General features: G+C 40.7%; 1 long non-coding RNA gene and 1 pseudogene across 10 annotated transcripts in view; one reads left to right on the top strand and one right to left on the bottom strand.

Annotated features, from left to right (window-relative positions):
* Positions 1-18,168, bottom strand: part of LOC103351145 (uncharacterized) — a 163,982-nt gene extending 145,814 nt beyond the window's left edge. For 8 of the 10 annotated variants that reach the window (XR_011380838.1, XR_011380836.1, XR_011380839.1 and 5 more), the window contains exon 1: positions 17,882-18,168. This is a non-coding gene — a long non-coding RNA (uncharacterized lncRNA). The remainder of the gene's footprint in view (positions 1-17,881) is intronic. The other 2 variants (XR_011380844.1, XR_011380843.1) reach the window with 1 other exon arrangement.
* LOC100341292 (large ribosomal subunit protein eL43-like) lies at positions 6,204-6,550 on the top strand (annotated as a pseudogene).

The following is an 18,168-nucleotide window of genomic DNA, read 5'->3' as shown; positions in this document are numbered from 1 at the left end:
ACTCAGGGCTTCTGCTAGCCAATGACTGAGGATTACTAGCACTGTCCCATTCTTGTGGATTGCAAGACTCCTCTAACGTGAGATGTTGGGTGAGGGACTCCCCATCAAACTGTCCAAAATTTCTTAAAATAGTGCTGTAGGTTTAGGTTCTTCTTATGCAACTGTTCTTCCCTGCGGCTCTTGCAGGAGTCTGAATCATATCCTGGTCTACAGCTTCTCCTTACCTGCTCTGGCTCTCTCCTGTTTATGCTTAACAGTACTTCCTTCCGATGCATCAACTGCAAATCTAGTGCCGTCTTGTCATCTGCTCTATGGGTGTCCCAAACAACACATTGCCCCTGCTTGATTCTGTAATGTGGTTTAAACTATCCTTGTATGCTTACTCCAAGGTCAAGCAAGAATTTCCAGTGATATTTTGTATTTATTAATATCTGTCTTTGGAAGGTGTCTGATGGTTTCAAAGTATTATTTTCTTCATACTCATTCTATCATCTCTTTCAATGAAAAGACATTATATTAAATACAACTAAGTATAACTTTCTTAGATTTCAGGGGCCACAGAAACCTGTTTGACTGAAGCTTGGAGCCACAATGTGAGTGCAGAGACAGACAAGCTTGCTAAATATCAAAAGGCAACCCAGAAGGGTGTTCTTTGTGACTGCACATGAACACAGTGAAGAGATGACCAAATCTCATTCCTTAAACAGCAGCCACCACAGGGCTTTGAGATAATTACAGAAAAAAACCCAACAGTCAAATATCAGGAAGTAAAGTTTAATTCCCTCCCTTATTGGAAATTCCCAATGGCATATTTGGATGCTCCAGAGATCTTAAGTCAGGAAACTGGGTTAAATCCCCTATTTATTTGACAAGAGATCTGCTTTTTACCACCCCACAGAGCTAGAGATCTGCAGTCAGTACATACAGACAAATTTGTGTACAGATTGACTTGCCTTTTCCTGACCCCAAATCTACAGTTTAAAAATTTTCATTGTTGGAGAGCATTTGGTACAGTGATTAATATGTCATTTGGGATGAGCACCTCCCATATCAAATTTCAGTCCTAGCTCTGCTTCCAACTCTGGATTCCTACTAATGCACACCCTGGGAAACAGCAGTGGATGACCCATTTACTTAAGTCTCTGTCACTCACGTGGGAGACCTAGATTGAGTTCCAGGTTCCTGTTTTCAGTTTGGCCCAGCACTGGTGGCATTTGGGGAGTGAACCAGTATATGGAAGATCTCTCTCTCTCCTTCTCTTTCTCTCTCTCTCTCTCTTTTTCTCTCTTCCCATCTTGTGTCTGTTTCTGTCTTTTAAATTAAACAAATTTCTTTTTTTAAAGATTTTTTATTTATTTATCTGACAGAGTTACAGACAGTGAGAGAGAGAGAGACAGAGAGAAAGTTCTTCCTTCCGTCGGTTCACCCCCCAAATGGCCGGTGCGGCCAGTGCTGTGCCGATCTGAAGCCAGGAGCCAGGCACTTCCTCCTGGTCTCCCATGCGGGTGCAGGAGCCCAAGCACTTGGGCCATCCTGCACTGCCCTCCCGGGCCACAGCAGAGAGCTGGACTGGAAGAGGAGCAACCGGGACTAGAACCCAGCGCCCATATGGGATGCCAGTGCCGCAGGCAGAGGATTAGCCAAGTGAGCCATGGCGGCGGGCCCAAATTAAACAAATTTCATCCTCAAGATGTTTACCCTGCAAGATTCTTGACTGAAAGCATTTCTTGCTAGTAAGAATTCCATATTAACTCAAAAAATTCATTGAGAACTTTATTCAAACTACTGGAAAGTAGCCTTGAATATGAACATGAACTTGGCTACTGCCTTCTCTAGGAACTTATACCTAAAGGAGGAAACATAAGGTGTATAGTAGACCCTTAAGCAGGAGTTGCTCCTGACAAGGGCTCTACTGTGCTTCTGAACCATCAAGAAGACATATTTGTGTGGGCCTCTGAGTATCATCTTACCTTCCTTATACCTCCATTTAATTTTCAAAATGGAAATAGCTTTACCTTTTCATCTTTTAATTTGAGAGAGAGAGGGAAAGCCACCATGATCCTATCATGGGACCTCTACCCTAACAACAGAGTTCAATCCAATCACTTTATAAAGGCCCTACTTCTAAATACCATAACTGGATTAAGTTTTCACTCTCTTGGTATCATAAATGTATGACTTTGGAGGCCAAGCTTTAAACACATGGGCCTTTGGGGGACACTCAAATCAATAAACAATAGCCCTTGCTATTAAAAATTCAGATGGTAATAGCAGAAAAGCACAAAGAATATATAAATCAACTTGCAATGTTACAGCCTAGAGATAAACACTGTTAATATCCTGCCATTTTTCTTCGCATATACAAATGCAAATTACAACAATTAAACACACTATTTTGTGACTTTTCTTTGCAAATCATATTATAAACATCTTCCAAATAAATCAATAAATAGCACCCATGTAATTGATATACAATAATTTATATAACCAAGCCTCTACGAAATTCTCCATTTCTTAGTTTTGCAAAGGACAGATTTTCAATCCTTACATAATTTTTATTTTATTATTTTGTAGTTATATACTATTCTGTAAATCTGACCTTTCCCACTTGACAAAAAAAGGCAGCTTGAATCTCTTGCTCTAGAACGGAAATCTGTTTTAAAGATTATACACCTTAAATCTCATATGATGATTATCAAGCCCCTTCTGTATCTATTTGCTTCTCAATGGGAAAACTTGCTCATAGTTTAGACAGCATCCTTCTTAGGTCCTCCAAAGACTCCATCCTTTGTTTTAGACTCTGTGAGTTTAAACTGCTTGTTAGAATCGTTTTCTCTAGACTTGAAATGGTGAAACCTAGATGGCCATGCACATGAAACCTCGGATGGAAGCAGTTTCTGCAAGTTGGCACTGCCATTCCTCTCAAGAAGCCACTTCCTGCTGAGAAGCTACCTCCTGCTGGAACCCTGTCTTGTCTGCCATTCCCAACAACAGTTCTTTTCAGCATGAAGCAGCCAGAGGGATCATTGCCCAATTCCCCTAAGAGAAGTTAGGAGGGAATGTGAGGAGTCAGGTGGAAACTAGGGTGCAGAGTGCTTACTTTCCCCAAAGGGTTGTTTTTAGCAAGGTCAAAAGTGCTTGCCGAGAAGATAGTTTAAAAAAAGTGGAGATAGTCTAGTCTCAGGGAGGAGTTAGGGAAAAGACGGCAGAAGAAACTCTACTAATATTAGAGGCACATGATGGAACTACATGGAGGGCGTGTGTGTCCATGGCTTGGGACTCCAACAGCTGAGAGCCTACGTACCAGCACTGGAAAGTGAGGTGACACCAAACTGCAGCAGACCAAGCCACTGGTAAAAAAGCAGCAGGAAGAGCCTAGAGGGAACCTGGCTTGGAGTCCCATGGGGGAAAGTGTACCAGCCAAACTAGAGGGGGGGAAAAAAAAAGGACAGACAGGCATGTTTCTCTCTTCCCCTATCACATTGAAATGGTGTCCTGTATCAAGCCAATAGAGCAGGCACCATTTTGGACATATGTAACAGCTGTGCCAGCTTGGCAACCAGCCAAGTGGAGACTCCTGACTCTGGTGGGGAGAATACACAGAGGTCTAGGAGCTTGTGACTGTGTGACGCCTCTGTACAGGGACTGTGAAAAAAACTGAGGGTGTGTGGGAGGACTCATGGTGTGGCTGGGACTTTGAGCAGTCTCAGTGGGAGACTCCACATGCTCATGGGTTCCTGGTTACCTGGTGAGAGACATTCCTGGGGAATCTGAACTTACACTGAGGACTGCACAGATCCTTTGTGTGGTCCTTGGGACAGAGTGGACAAATATTATACCTATTGGGGCTACCACTCAGGCACTGGTCTCCATTGAGGAGAGTTTAGCTGAGCAGAATATACCTTCATTCTGAATTTAAAAAGAGAGAGAAAGAGAGAGAGAGGAATTTTCCATGCCGAACCTGGGTATATCACCTTAGGCATGCCCTTAACCCTGGAGAACCGAACAGAGCTCTCTGGCCACACCCACTACAAGCCTCTAGAGATTCACTGAAAGCACACTCCACTTATCTACAGAGTCATAGTGCAACAATAAAAGCTGCCACAGCATGGGGGTGGGGAGAACCAACGGTTATCTCCACAAATATCAGACAACAAACACACCAATCCAAGAAACAAGAATAAGGGAGACAACATGATTTTTGCCCCAAAAAGAACGCAACAATTCAATGCTAGATTGTGAAGACAAGGAGATACAAGAAATGCAAGAAATGGAATACAAAAAATTGATCATAAGATTACATCAAAGTATTCAAAAGCAAACACATGAACTACTGAAATCCATGCAGGACACGAAAGAAAATTTCTCCCATGAAACTGAGATCTTAAAGAGGAATCAAAATGAAATGAAGAATTCAACAGAACAAAGAAAAAATGTAGTGGAAAGCCTTAAAAACAGAATCAGTGAAGCAGAAGAGAGAATATCGTACGTAGAAGACAAAGCACAGGAAAGCATACAGTCAAACCAAAGATAAGAAGAGGAAATTAGAAAACTAAAGAACACTGTTGGGAATCTACAGGATACTATTAAAAAAAAAAAAAAAACAAACATAAGGGTTCTAGGAGTTCCTGAAGGCATAGAGAGAGAGAAAGGATTAGAAGGACTTTTTAGGGAAATAATAGCAGAAAACATCCAGGTTTGGAGAAAGAAAGGGGCATCCAAGTACAGGAAGCACACAGAACTCCCAATAGACATGACCAGAAAAGATTCTCAGCATGACACATTGTAAAAACTCACCACAGTAAAACATAAAGAGAAGATTCTAAAATATGCACAAGAGAAATGCCAGATTACTTTCAGAGAATCTCCAATTAGACTCACAGCAGACTTCCCATCAGAAATCCTACAGGCTAGGAGAGAATGGAGAGATATAGTACAAGTCTTAAGAGAAAAAAACTGTCATCCAAGAATATTATACCCTGCAAAGCTCTCATCTGGGAATAAAAGTGAAATAAAGACCTTCCATAACAAACAGAAATTGAAAGAATTTGTCACCAACTGTCCAGCCCTGTAAAGATGCTTAAGGATGTGATGCACAGAGAAACACAGAAACATGATCATCACTACAAAAGAAGGTAAAGGCAGAAAATCTCTCAGTGAAAGATCAAAGGAAGTTCAAAGAATAAATTGGGAATATTTTTGGGAAAATGGTAGGGCAAAGTCATTACTTACCAATAGTCATCTTAAATGTAAATGACCTCAACTCCCTAATTAAAAGACATAGAATGGCTGAATGGATTAAAAAACAAAATCCATCTATTTGCTGTTTATAAGAAACACATCTCACCAACAAAGATGCATGCAGATTGAAAGTAAAAGGATGGAAAAAGACATTCTATGCCAACAGAAACCAAAAAAGAGCTGGTGTAACGATGTTAATATTAGACAAAATAGATTTTAACACAAAAACTGTTAAAAGAGACAAAGAAGGGCATTATATAATGATTAATAGATCAATTCCACAGGAAGATATAGCTATTATAAAGGTATATGCACCTAATGACAGGGCACCTGGTTATTTCAAAGAAATGCTAAAGGATTTAAAGGGAGACTTATATTCCAATACAAGAGTATTGAGGGACTTCAATACTCCATTTTCAGCAATGAACAGATCAACCAGACAGAAGGTCAATAAGGAAACAACATATTTAATTGACACTACAGACCAAATGGACCTAATAGATATCTACAGAACTTTTAACCCTACTGTTGCAGAATACATATTCTTCTCAGCAGTGCATGGAACTTTCTCTAGGATTGACCACTTACTAGGCCATACAGCAAGTCTCAACAATTTCAAAAAAATCAAAATCATAGCATGCATCTTCTTAGATCACAATGGAATCAAGCTGGAAATCAGCAACTCAGGAATCTCTAGAGCATATGCAAACACATGGAGACTGAATAATATGCCCCTGAATGAACACGGGGTCATAGGAGAAATCAAAAACTTTCTGGAAACAAATGAAGATGACAACATAACATATCAAAACTTATGGGATACAGTAAAATCAGTGTTAAGAAGAAAGTTTATAGCAATAGGTGCCCACATCAAGAAATTAAAAAGGCACAAAATAAATGAGCTATCAATGCATCTCAAGGATCTAGACACCTCTCTGGGCTTGGACCTCGGTGGCGGCGCTATGGCAAAACACACCAAGAAGGTCAGGATCGTGAGTAAATATGGGACCTGCTATGGTGCCTCCCTCCAGAAAATGGTGAAGAAGATTGAAATCAGCCATCATGTCAAGTACACTTGCTCCTTCTGCGGCAAAACCAAGATAAAGAGATGAGCCGTGGGGATCTGGCACTGTGGCTCCTGCATGAAAACAGCAGCTGGTGGTGCCTGGACATACAACACCACTTCTGCCGTCACAGTGAAGTCTGTGATCAGAAGACTGAAAGAATTGAAAGACCAGTAGAGGTGCCATATGAGACATCAGCAGCCTATAATAAATGGGTTAATTTATATAACAACAACAACAAAAAAGGATCTAGACAAACTACAGCAAACCAAACCCAAAACTAGTAGTAGAAAAGAAATAATAAAAATTAGAGAAGAAATCAACAAAATTAATCCAAAAAAATTACAAAAAATCAGCAAAACAAAGAGCTGGCTTTCTGAAAAAATAAACAAAATTGACACTCTATTGGCCCAACTAACCAAAAAAAGGAGAGAGAAAACCCAAATCAATAAAATTAGAAATGAAAAAGAAAATGTAACAACAGTCACCACAGAAATAAAAAGAATCATCAGAAATTACGACAAAGAGTTGTATGCCAATAAACTGGGAAACCTAGCAGAAATGGATAGATTCCTGGACACATACAACCTATCTAAGTTGAGCCAGGAAGACATAGAAAACCTAAACAGACTCACAACCAAGACTACAACTCAATCAGTAATAAATGCCTTCCCAACAAAAAAAAGCCTAGGACCAGATTGATTCACTGCTAAATTCTATCAGGCATTTAAAGAAGAACTAACTCCAATTCTTCCCAAGTTCTTCAAAACAACTGGAAGAGAGTGAATCCTCCCAAACTTTATGTAGCCAGCATCGCCTTAATTCCAAAACATGAAAAAGATGCAACAGAGTTAGGGAATTACAGACCAATTACCCTGATGAACATAGACACAAAAATCCTCAACAAAATTCTAGCCAATAGACTCTAACAGCACATCAAAAAGATCATCCACCCAGACTAAGTGGGATTTATGCCTGGTATACAGGGATGGTTCAACATTTGCAAATGAATCAATGTGATACACCACATTAACAGACTGCAGGAGAAAAACCGTATGATTATCTCAATAGATGCAGAGAAAGCATTTGATAAAATACAACACCCTTTCATTATGAAAACTCTAAGTGAATTGGGTACAGAAGGAACATTCCTCAACACAATCAAGGCAATTTATGACAAACTCATGGCCAGCATCATATTGAATGGGGAAAAGTTGGAAGCATTCCCACTGAGATCCAGTACCAGACAGCGGTGTCCACTCTCATCATTGCTATTCAATAGAGTACTGGAAGTTTTAGCCAGAGCCATTAGGCAAGAAAAAGAAATCAAAGGGATACGAACTCAGAAGGAAGAAGTCCAACTATCCCTATTTACAGACGACATGATTCTTTATATAGGGGATCCAAAGAACTAAGAGACTATTGGAACTCATAGAAGAGTTTGGTAAAGTAGCAGGATATAAAATTGATACACAAAAATCAAAAGCCTTTGTATACACAGAAAATTCCTCAGCTGAGAAAGAACTTCTAAGACCAATCCAATTCACAATAGATATAAAAATAATCAAATACCTTGGAATAAACTTCACCAAGATATCAAAGATCTCTACAATGAGAATTACAAAACATTAAAGAAAAAAATAGAACAGCATACCAAAAAATAGAAAAATCTTCCATGTCCATGGATTACAAGAATTAATATCATCAAAATGTCCATTATTACAAAAGCAGTTTATAGATTCAATGCAATACCAATCAAAATACCAAAAACATTCTTCTCAGATCTGGAAAAAAATGATGCTGAAATTCATATGGAGGCATAGGAGATCTTGAATAGCTAAAGCAATCTTATACAACAAAAACAAAGCCAGAGGCATCACAATACCAGATTTCAAGACATACTACAGGACAGTTATATCAAAACAGCCTGGTACTGGTACAAAAACAGATGGGTAGACTAATGGAATGGAATAGAAACACCAGGAATCAATCCAAACATCTACAACCAACTTGTATTTGATCAAGGATCTAAAACCAATTCCTGGAGCAAGGACAGTCTATTCAACAAATGGTGCTGAGAAAACTGGATTTCCACATGCAGAAGCATGAAGCAAGATCCCTACCTTACACCTTACAGAAAAATCCACTCAACATGCATTAAAGATCTAAATATATGACCCGACACCATCAAATTTATTATAGAACATAGGAGAAACCCTGGAAGATATTGGCACAGGCAAAGACTTCTTGGCAATGATCCCAGAGGCATAGGAAGTCAAAGCCAAAATTAACAACAGGGATTACATCAAATTGGGAAGTTTATGAACAGCAAAAGAAACAGGAAAGTGAAGAGGCAACTGACAGAATGGGAGAAATTATTTGCAAGCTATGCAACTGATAAAGGATTAATAACCAGAATCTTCAAAGAAATCAAGAAACTACAACAGAAAAACAAACAACCCACTTAAGAGATGGGCCAAGCACTTAAACAGACATTTTTCAAAAGAGGAAACCCAAATGGCCAACAGACATGTGAAAAAATGTTTAGGATCACTAGCCATCAGGGAAATGCAAATCAAAACCACAATGAGGTTTCACCTCACCCCAGTCAGAATGGCTTTCATACAGAAATCAACAAACAACAAATGCTGGCGAGGATGTGGGGAAAAAGCTACCCCAATCCACTGTTGGTGGGAATGCATACTGTAAAGCCACTATGGAAGACAGTTTGGAGATACCTCAGAAATCTGAATATAGCTCTACCATACAACCCAGCCATCCCACTCTTGGAATTTACCCAAGAGAAAGTATGTGGGCAGCCACAGGTAGTCACTCCCTTTGTTTACACTTAAACATATGAATGGAGACTTCCAGGCACAGACAATTAGGCTAAGGAGATTCCGGGAAGAGGCAGGAGGAACCTAAACCTTTCACAAGAGATGATACAGAGCCGGCGCCGTGGCTCAATAGGCTAATCCTCCACCTTGCGGCGCCGGCACACCGGGTTCTAGTCCCGGTTGGGGCGCCGGATTCTGTCCCGGTTGCCCCTCTTCCAGGCCAGCTCTCTGCTATGGCCAGGGAGTGCAGTGGAGGATGGCCCAGGTGCTTGGGCCCTGCACCCCATGGGAGACCAGGAAAAGCACCTGGCTCCTGGCTCCTGCCAGGATCAGCGCGGTGCGCCGGCTGCAGCGGCGGCCATTGGAGGGTGAACCAACGGCAAAGGAAGACCTTTCTCTCTGTCTCTCTCTCACTGTCCACTCTGCCTGTCAAAAAAAAAAAAAAAAAAAAAAAAAAAAAAAAAAGATGATACAAATAATCAGTCACACCTGTAACCTTCATTTATCACCTAAGTGTTTTTATTGTAACCTTAAGAGCTGTTTTGATATGTAAATCTTTTGTGCTCCTCCTTGTAAACAACTGGTCATGTTTAAATACTACTGCATTTATTCAATAAACGAGCCTTGATCAGGACTTGTCTTGGCTCCATTCTTTGCGTCCTTGTCCCCGCATTCCCACTCTCTGTTTCAGGAAGACCCAGTTCATCGTGCCCAGGCCGGCACAAAAGTAAATCAGCAAATAAAAGAGCTATCTGCACCTCAATGTTTATTGCAGCTCAATTCACAATAGCTAAGACACGGAATCAACCTAAATGCCCATCAACAGAAGACTGGATAAAGAAATTATGAGATGTGTACTCTATAAAACCCTACACAGTGGTAAAAAAAAAAATGAAATCCAGTAATTTGCAACAAAATGGAGGAATCTGGAAAACATCATGCTGAGTGAAATAAGCCAGTCCCAAAGGGACAAATATAATATGTTCTTCCTGATCTGTGACAACTGAGCACCTAAAAGGAAACATGTAGAAGTGAAACTGTCACTATGAGAAGCAATGAATTGATCAGTCCTTGTCTTGATTGTCAAGGGACAGCTTACTATTTTATTCTTTTTAGTATTTTCTTTTTCTACTTAATTCCATTGGTTGAACTCTTTACTTAACACAGAATTATTCTTAGGTGTTTAAATCCAATTGAAAATTGATCCTTGTCAAAAATAAGAGTGAGAATAAGAGAGAGAGGAGATGTACAGTTCAGCACATGTTTCCATGGACTTCCACCTAAGGGTAAACCTAAAAACATGCCATGGGATTCCAAATCCCATTAAGTTGGTTGGTACTAATGCCATTTTACACGTTAAAGCGTGTGTAATTAATAATCTAGGTAGGATTAAGTTTCAAAGGGATCACATGAATAAGACCAAGTATCTGGTAATAACAATAGATAGAATTATAAAGGAGAGAATGATCCAACATGGGAAGCAGGCCACACAGCAGACTCATAGAATAACAAATGCTCTAAATAGCACTCTGATCTCAGAACCAGCCCTTAAGGCATTTGGATCTGGCTGAAAGCACATGAGACCATTTCAGGCATGGAAAGCCAAGACACTGTGGCAAAAAATGATCTACATGAAGGATCTCTGTGAGTGAGATCTTAGTGTAAAGAAGGGGCCATCAAAGAAGGAGGTTCTTTTCTCTGAAGGGAGGACAGAACTTTCACTTTGATTATGGCTCTGTCTACATATTGACAGAGTTTGTGGACTCAAAAGGCTCATGACAAGAGCCTCAGATGATCACTGTCATTTGTTAAATCAACAACAGGAGTCACTGTGCACTTGCTCTACATGTATGACCTCTGTTTTTAATGAGTTGTACAATAAGAATTAACAGTAAAATTTGTCTTCAAATAGTACTTTATTGTGTGTCTGTGTGTGCAAACTGTTGAAATCTTTACTCAGTATAGAATTTGTCTTCTGTATATAAAGATAATTAAAAATGAATCTTAATGAAGAATGGGCTGGGAGAGGGAGTAAGAGGTGGGATGAGAGTGGGGGTGGGAAGGCAGGTATGGCAGGAAGAATTGCTATATTCCAAAAGCTGTACCTATGAAATTTATATTTATTAAATAAAAACTTTCTAAAAAGAAAGTGCCTGCCATCCCACTCCTTGAAATCTTCCAATTTTACTGCAACAATAGGAAAGAGTGGAGATTCCATCCTCTTGAGCTCACAATTTTAACTCAATAGCATCCTTCTGATGCATCTTATTTTCATCATGAGCAAGCCACATAGGATCAAAACTGCAAATTAGGTCTTTTGATGGGTTTTGTCCCCACCTTGTAACTGAATGTCAAGTTTTTTTCTTCCCCAAAATTGTACTTAAAAATCCACTACCACCAGCCCCTTTGAGTTTTGCCTCATTTGGAACCCCCCTTCATGCCATTCTGACTGGAGGTCTTTGACTCTAATAAATCTTACTCTTAAATAGAAGAAGAAGGAGAAGGAGGAGAAAGAAAAGTAGAATGAGGAGGAGGAGAAGGAGGAGGAAGAAGAAGAATTAGAATTAGAATTAAAATTAGAGGGCCAACACCATGGCTCACTTGGTTAATCCTCCACCTGCGATGCCAGCATCCCATATGGAGTGCCAGGTTGTAGTCCTGATTGCTCCTCTTCCAGTCCAGCTCTCTGCTGTGGCCCAGGAAGGCAGTGGAGGATGGCTCAAGTGCCTGGGTCCTGCACCTGCATGGGAGACCAGGAGGAAGCACCTGGCTCCTGGCTTTGGATCAGCGTAGCTCCGGCCATAGCAGCGATTTGGGGGTTGAACCGACAGAAGGAAGACCTTTCTCTCTGTCTCTCTCTCCCACTGTCTAACTCTGTCAAATAAAAAAATAAAGAAAGAATTAGAATTAGAATTAAAAGGAGGAGGATGAGAGGAGGAGGAGGAAGAGGAAGAAGAAGAATATACATTGGTGTCTACCCACAATTCCCAGAAGGCTATTACTCTGACATGTTTGGTCAGTCATTGAAGACATGTCAATGAATATTAGAGCATTCTATTAAGCAACCTCAGGAGCAAAAACCAGATAAAACACTATGTTGTAAGAGACTGTAATACCTAAAATTGTCTGTTTTCGCTTCTGTTCTCCACTTTTTGTTTCATTAACTTGCATAACATAGAGCAAAATAAAACATTATTTGGTTTTCCCACCTAATAAGCCAGTGTAAGAAATAGTCTTGAACTAAGGCCATTGTCTTTTGAACCTAGACTACGGCTTCTCCAATTTTAATGTACAGATATCACCTGGTAATCATACAAGTGAAGATTCTGCTTCAGTAGGTCTAGGGTGAGGCTGGAGTGATTTCTTTCTAAATAGTTTCCAGATAATGTCAATGTTGTTGGTCAATAAACCAAATTTCATTAACAAGGCTTTACTTTAGAGCATTGTTTAAGGAAAATCATTAACCCTGTATCTTAAGTTCAGTTGCCTGAAAAACAGAACCGACATAGATTTGCTTGCAGGGACACAAGTTTTTTTGCTCTTGGAACACAAGTAGAGGTGGAAGAGAGACAGAATTTGAGTAGACTGAGAGACTGACTGGCTGTGACATGGGTATCAAATCAGCCTCAGCTGAGTCTACAGAAAGCTCTGGAACTTGAGGTCCTTCAATTGTCTTGAGTTGCAGTAAGGGTTCAGACCCAGAAGGCAGACAGCCCTGGGGGACACATCTTCGTAGAGCAGTTCTCAGAGGGTAACTCTCTATGAACCATCAGTCACCAACACTTGGGGTTGGGGAGAGTGAGTACCTCAGTCCTGGAAGAGTTTCTAGTCTTGAATCTACATGAAGCACAAGTGTCCTTTAGCCTGTTTATAGACCCTGATGGCCTGAACAAATCATTGCATTATTTGCTGTCTTAGTCAAGTCCAAATTTAGGACAGGTTATGATAGACATCCCCTCTCCCTCTTGCCATTGCAGCATTTCTATTTTATTAATAAATGGATTCATATTTCTGTGGAATGTGCCAAGCCCTGAAGGTAGCGATTCCAGGGACAATCGTTTCGGCTTTATAAAGTTCTTGAACTAGTCTGAATGCAGCACAAATAATCTTCTTTCAATCAGGGATACAGGAAAAAGGTTCAGGAATTTTGTTTAGCAGATACTTTAAAGAAAATGGTGCATGCCATCTAGTGGCACAAACTAAAAGCAAAGCCTAATCCTTAAACAAATATGATTTGTCTTTTCCTAGACAAAGAATTTTGTGGGGTTTCAGCAGTAATACTTTGCTGAGAGATATGTGTGAGTGCTCAATGAAATGAGATAAAATAAAAATATCTAAGATTGGACAGCCATTTGGAAAAAGATAAAACTGGATCCATTCTTTTTACACTAGATAACTTCAAAATAGATCAGAGAGCTAATATAGAAGTATGACACTGTAACACTTCTAAAAAAAAACTGGCATTAGAAAAATCAGTACTAGAATTCATTAATGTGAACTGAAAGTAGGGAAAACATTCCTACATATGACCAAAATCCAGAAGCATTAAAAGAGATTGACTCCAATTTAAGCAGAGAAAGGGCAAAGCAAAAAAGTCTCCCAAAATGTGCAACTAATATCACAAAATACTACTTTATAAAAAGATTCCACTTTTTAAGAAAGTAGGTCATCTTGATTGATAAAAAACAGAAAAAATGCAAATATCCCTTTAACAGGTGAAAAGCTTGACTATTTCTGCATACTTTCCCATTCTAATTTTTTTTCTTTTCAATTTTGCTTTGTGTTTTAAATAGATTAAACATGTACAGGTTCCAAGATCAAACTATAAAATGGAATATATTTAAAGGAGTCCAGCTTCCATTCCTGTCCTCTCCCTCATCCTCTCATTCTTTACCATTTGTTATCATTTTTATTATATTTCCAAGTCCCTTTTTATTGTTTTAACATATAAGCAAATATTCAGTGGTATATGTATTCCTAGCCCCCACTTACAAAAAGTAACATACTAAACACATTCTTTTGTGCTTTTCATCTTCATTTCACTTGTGCCTTTCATATCCTCAACAATTTCATAATACTTCATTGTACACATACAATGTTTAAAAAGATAGCCCTCTTCATTCATAAAAGATAAATGAAAAACTATACTGAGATACCATTTCCCACCTAATAAAATAGGAAAAACCTGGGAGTTTGACCATCTACTCTGTTGTAGAAGCTGTAGCGGAAAAGAAACTCTTCTGCTGTTGATATGAATACAAAATTTCACAACTACTATGAAAAGAAATTTGGTAATAAACAAAAATCATACATTCTTTTATCCTTTGACCTTGCGATTTCATTTGTAGATATCTGTGCTTAAAGATGCATGGGCAAGGGGCTGGCATTGTTGATTTTTTTAAAAGATTTATTTATTTATTTTAAGTCAGATTTACACAGAGTGAGAAGAGTAAGAGAGAGAGAGAGAGAGAGAGAGAGAGGTCTTCCATCTAATGGTTAACCCCCCAATTGGCCGTAACAGCCGGAGCTGCACCAGTCTCAAGCTAGGAGCCAGGAGGTTCTTCCGGGTCTCCCACATGAGTGCAGGGGCCCAAGGACTTGGGCCATCTTCTACTGCTTTCCCAGGCCACAGAGAGAGCTGGACTGGATGTGGAGCAACTGGGTCTTGATCCAGCGCCCATATGGGATACCGGTGCTTCAGGCCAGGGCATTAACCCACCGCAACACAGCGCCAGCCCCAGCATTGTTGATTAACAGTAAGCTGCCACCTGAAATGTCAGCACCCTATATGGGTGCAGGTTTGAGTCCTGGCTGCTACACTTCTGATCCAGCTCCCTGCTAATGTGCTTGGAAAAACAATGGAAGATGGCCCAAGTGCTTGGACTCCTGCACCCAAGTGGGAGACCCTGGATAAAGTTCCTGGCTCCTGGCTTCAGCTTGGATGAGCCCCAGCCTTTCAAATAATAAAATAAATCTTTAAGAACAAAAGATGAGGGGCCAGGCTGTGGCTCAGTGGGTAAAGCCGCTGCCTGCAGTGCCAAAATCCCATATGGGCGCCAATTCGAGTCCTGGCTGTTCCACTTCCAATCCAGCTCTCTGCTATGGCCTGGGAAAGTAGCAGAAGATGGCTCAAGTCCTTGGGTCCCTGCACCTGCGTGGGAGACCCAGAAGAAGCTCCTGGCTCCTGGCTTCAGATTGGCACAGCTCTGGTTTTTGTGGCCAGTTGGGGAGTGAACCAGCAGATGGAAGACCTCTTTCTCTCTGCCTCTCTTCTCTCTCTGCGTAACTCTGACTTTCAAATAAATAAATAAAGCTTTAAAAAAAAAAAAGATGCATTGGCAAAAAGTCTGAAAAAAGGTGATGGAAAATATGTATTATGAAAAGACTGAGCCTACAGCAAGCATGGATTCAAATTTCTTTCATATATGTATTTTTTAAAGCTTTATTTATTTATTTGAAAGGCATAGTGATGGAGAGAGAGAGAGAAACAAATCTTCCATCCTCTGGTTCAGTCACCAAATGGTCACAATAGCTGAGTCTGGTACAGGTGGAAGCCAGGAGCCAGAAATTCCATCCTGGTCTCCCATGTGGGTGGCAGGGGCCCAAGTACTTGGGCCATCTTCTGCTGCTTTCGAGGGACATTAGCAGGAAGCTGCTTTTCAGGCACACTAGCAGAGAGCTGGATTGGAAGAGCAGCAGCCAGGACTTGAAACAGCACTCTGAATGGGATTTCAGTATCATGAGCAGTGGCTTAACCTGCTGTGCCACAGCGCAGCCCTGCCAATTTTTTTTTTTTTTTGCATCATATAAGCTTATATTTTAATTCCATTTTCCACAAACTTTTTGAAGTACCCTTGTATATTACATATGTACATGGGACCTTTTCCTAATGGAAGACTTAAAATAGACTGCCTTCATTAGTAGACCTCATTGAATAAGCTATGGTAAACCCATATATAACCAAAACAAATTGTCTCCAGTTTGTTTAGCAAACTGTATTTTAACTGTCTATCCTTAGTGGTATAAGAAAAGAAGATGCACAAAAAAACTTAAACATCATTCATCAGTCATATGTTAACAATATCATTAATATTATTCCATTTTAGTTATTCTTTATTCTGTTATAATATTTTAAATGTAGTTATATATTGATAAAACAAATAGCAATTATGCTACTATCATTAAAACCAGTATTTTCAGGCCGGTGCGGTGGCTCCCTAGGCTAATCCTCCGCCTGTGATGCCAGCACTCCGGGTTCTAGTCCCGGTTGCTCCTCTTCCAGTCCAGCTCTCTGCTGTGGCCCGGGAGGGCAGTGGAGGATGGCCCAAGTGCTTGGGCCCTGCACCCACATGGGAGACCAGGAAGAAGCACCTGGCTCCTGGCTTCGGATCAGCACAGAACCGGCCGTTGGGGCCGTTTGCGGGGTGAACCAATGGAAGGAAGACCTTTCTCTCTGTCTCTCTCTCATTGTCTAACTCTGCTGGTCAAAAAATAGATAAAGATAAAACCAGTATTTTCATCTTAAGAGAAAGGGGACAAAAAATCAAACAGCACACTTAGAAATAGGCACTCAGTATCCAAGGGCTGTCGTGAGTTTTTAAGAGGAAATCTGAGACATCTAAAATCTAGAACAATGTGTAGTTGGGAAAAGGGTTGAGGCTAAGGACAAGTAAATTTTTAAAATGATGTCTGAACTAAGTATATAAAGAACTGCTTCAGTTTCATCTCTGATCCAAGTTTCTTGTAAAAAATTCATGACTTGTTGTATGGGCATTTACCTCCTGACTGAATGCTTGTTCCACTCAGTCACCTCACTTCCACTTTTCACCAAGTTATTTTCTACTGTTCTTCAGGTACGTTAATCCCTTGGGGCTCTCTCTGTGCCCTGGCTCCCTAAAAAGTATTTTATTGTGTGCAGCAATGGAATTATATCCCTTTTCTTACTACATTTCTCTGTTGATAAAAATCCCAGTATCTTCCTTTACCTTGAGAGCTAAAATTGATTCTGCTCATCATCTTGTACTGTATAATAAACACTAAACAATTGTCCCAATAAAGAAAACTGTTTAATTTCCTTTTTGTCCCCATCACGTTATGCAGACTTTTCTTCTGAAGGGCAGAACACTGAGGACCTGAATTCCAAAAGAGCACGGTGATTCCAAAAAATGTTCCCTACTTCAACGCAGTCACCGGGTAAATTCTCATGTCGCCCTGCCACCGTGAGGCAGTGGGAGCAGCCCGGTGCACAAGGCCAATAACGAACGGTAGCGGTTGTAACCAAAGGGGGTGAGGCAGAGCGGAAGTAAACGTGTACTGCGTTGTCGCTAAACTGAGTCAGAAGAAATGACTACACCTCAGGGAACAGAGCATCTGGATGGGGTCGCTTATGTGGGAGAGTGGAGACACAGTTCGTGACCGGAGCTGGGCGTCACTCAACAAGATAACCGAGTTCTCAGCACTGTCTGGGGAGGCAGCCGGGCCCCTCCGGGTCTCCGAACCCCAAAAGCCCACCCTAGGAAGCGTCTGCAGCTGCCGCCTCCCCGTCGACCGCGCGTCCCTCGCACACTCTACCCTCTCATGACAGGTCTTCTTCATCGTCCTTAACTACCTCTGCACTAACACTTGCGCATCACCACCAGGTCCCCAAATCTGGAGCAACTCCCCCAAGTCGAAGTCCCCACCGAGGGCTGTGTGTTCGAGTTGCTAAAATCAGCTTTTGTGAATCCCAACTTAACTTGCCTCAGCTCGGGTTCCGTAGAGCTCGGGTTTCTGCGTAAGGGGGCCTTCAACCTCCGCCAAGTTCGGAAAAAATGAGAATGAGGTGTCTATTATAGCTCCCCGAATAGATTGTCTGAGGCGCAAGCCAAGTGTTGCGTATTCAAATACGCTTAAAAAAGCATTTCCCTCCAGAAAATACGGCAATGAAAGAGCAAGTGAAAGTCGTCTTTCTTTTCGTGTTTCTTAGGTTTGTCTGTCGTACCCGTCGCTGTCGCCTGTCGCACGCGCCTCCTAAGACAGGCGGCTCC

Source organism: Oryctolagus cuniculus, chromosome 12, assembly GCF_964237555.1.
Source record: "Oryctolagus cuniculus chromosome 12, mOryCun1.1, whole genome shotgun sequence".
Taxonomy (NCBI): Eukaryota; Metazoa; Chordata; class Mammalia; order Lagomorpha; family Leporidae; genus Oryctolagus; species Oryctolagus cuniculus.
This window is presented reverse-complemented; position numbering and strand designations above follow the sequence as displayed.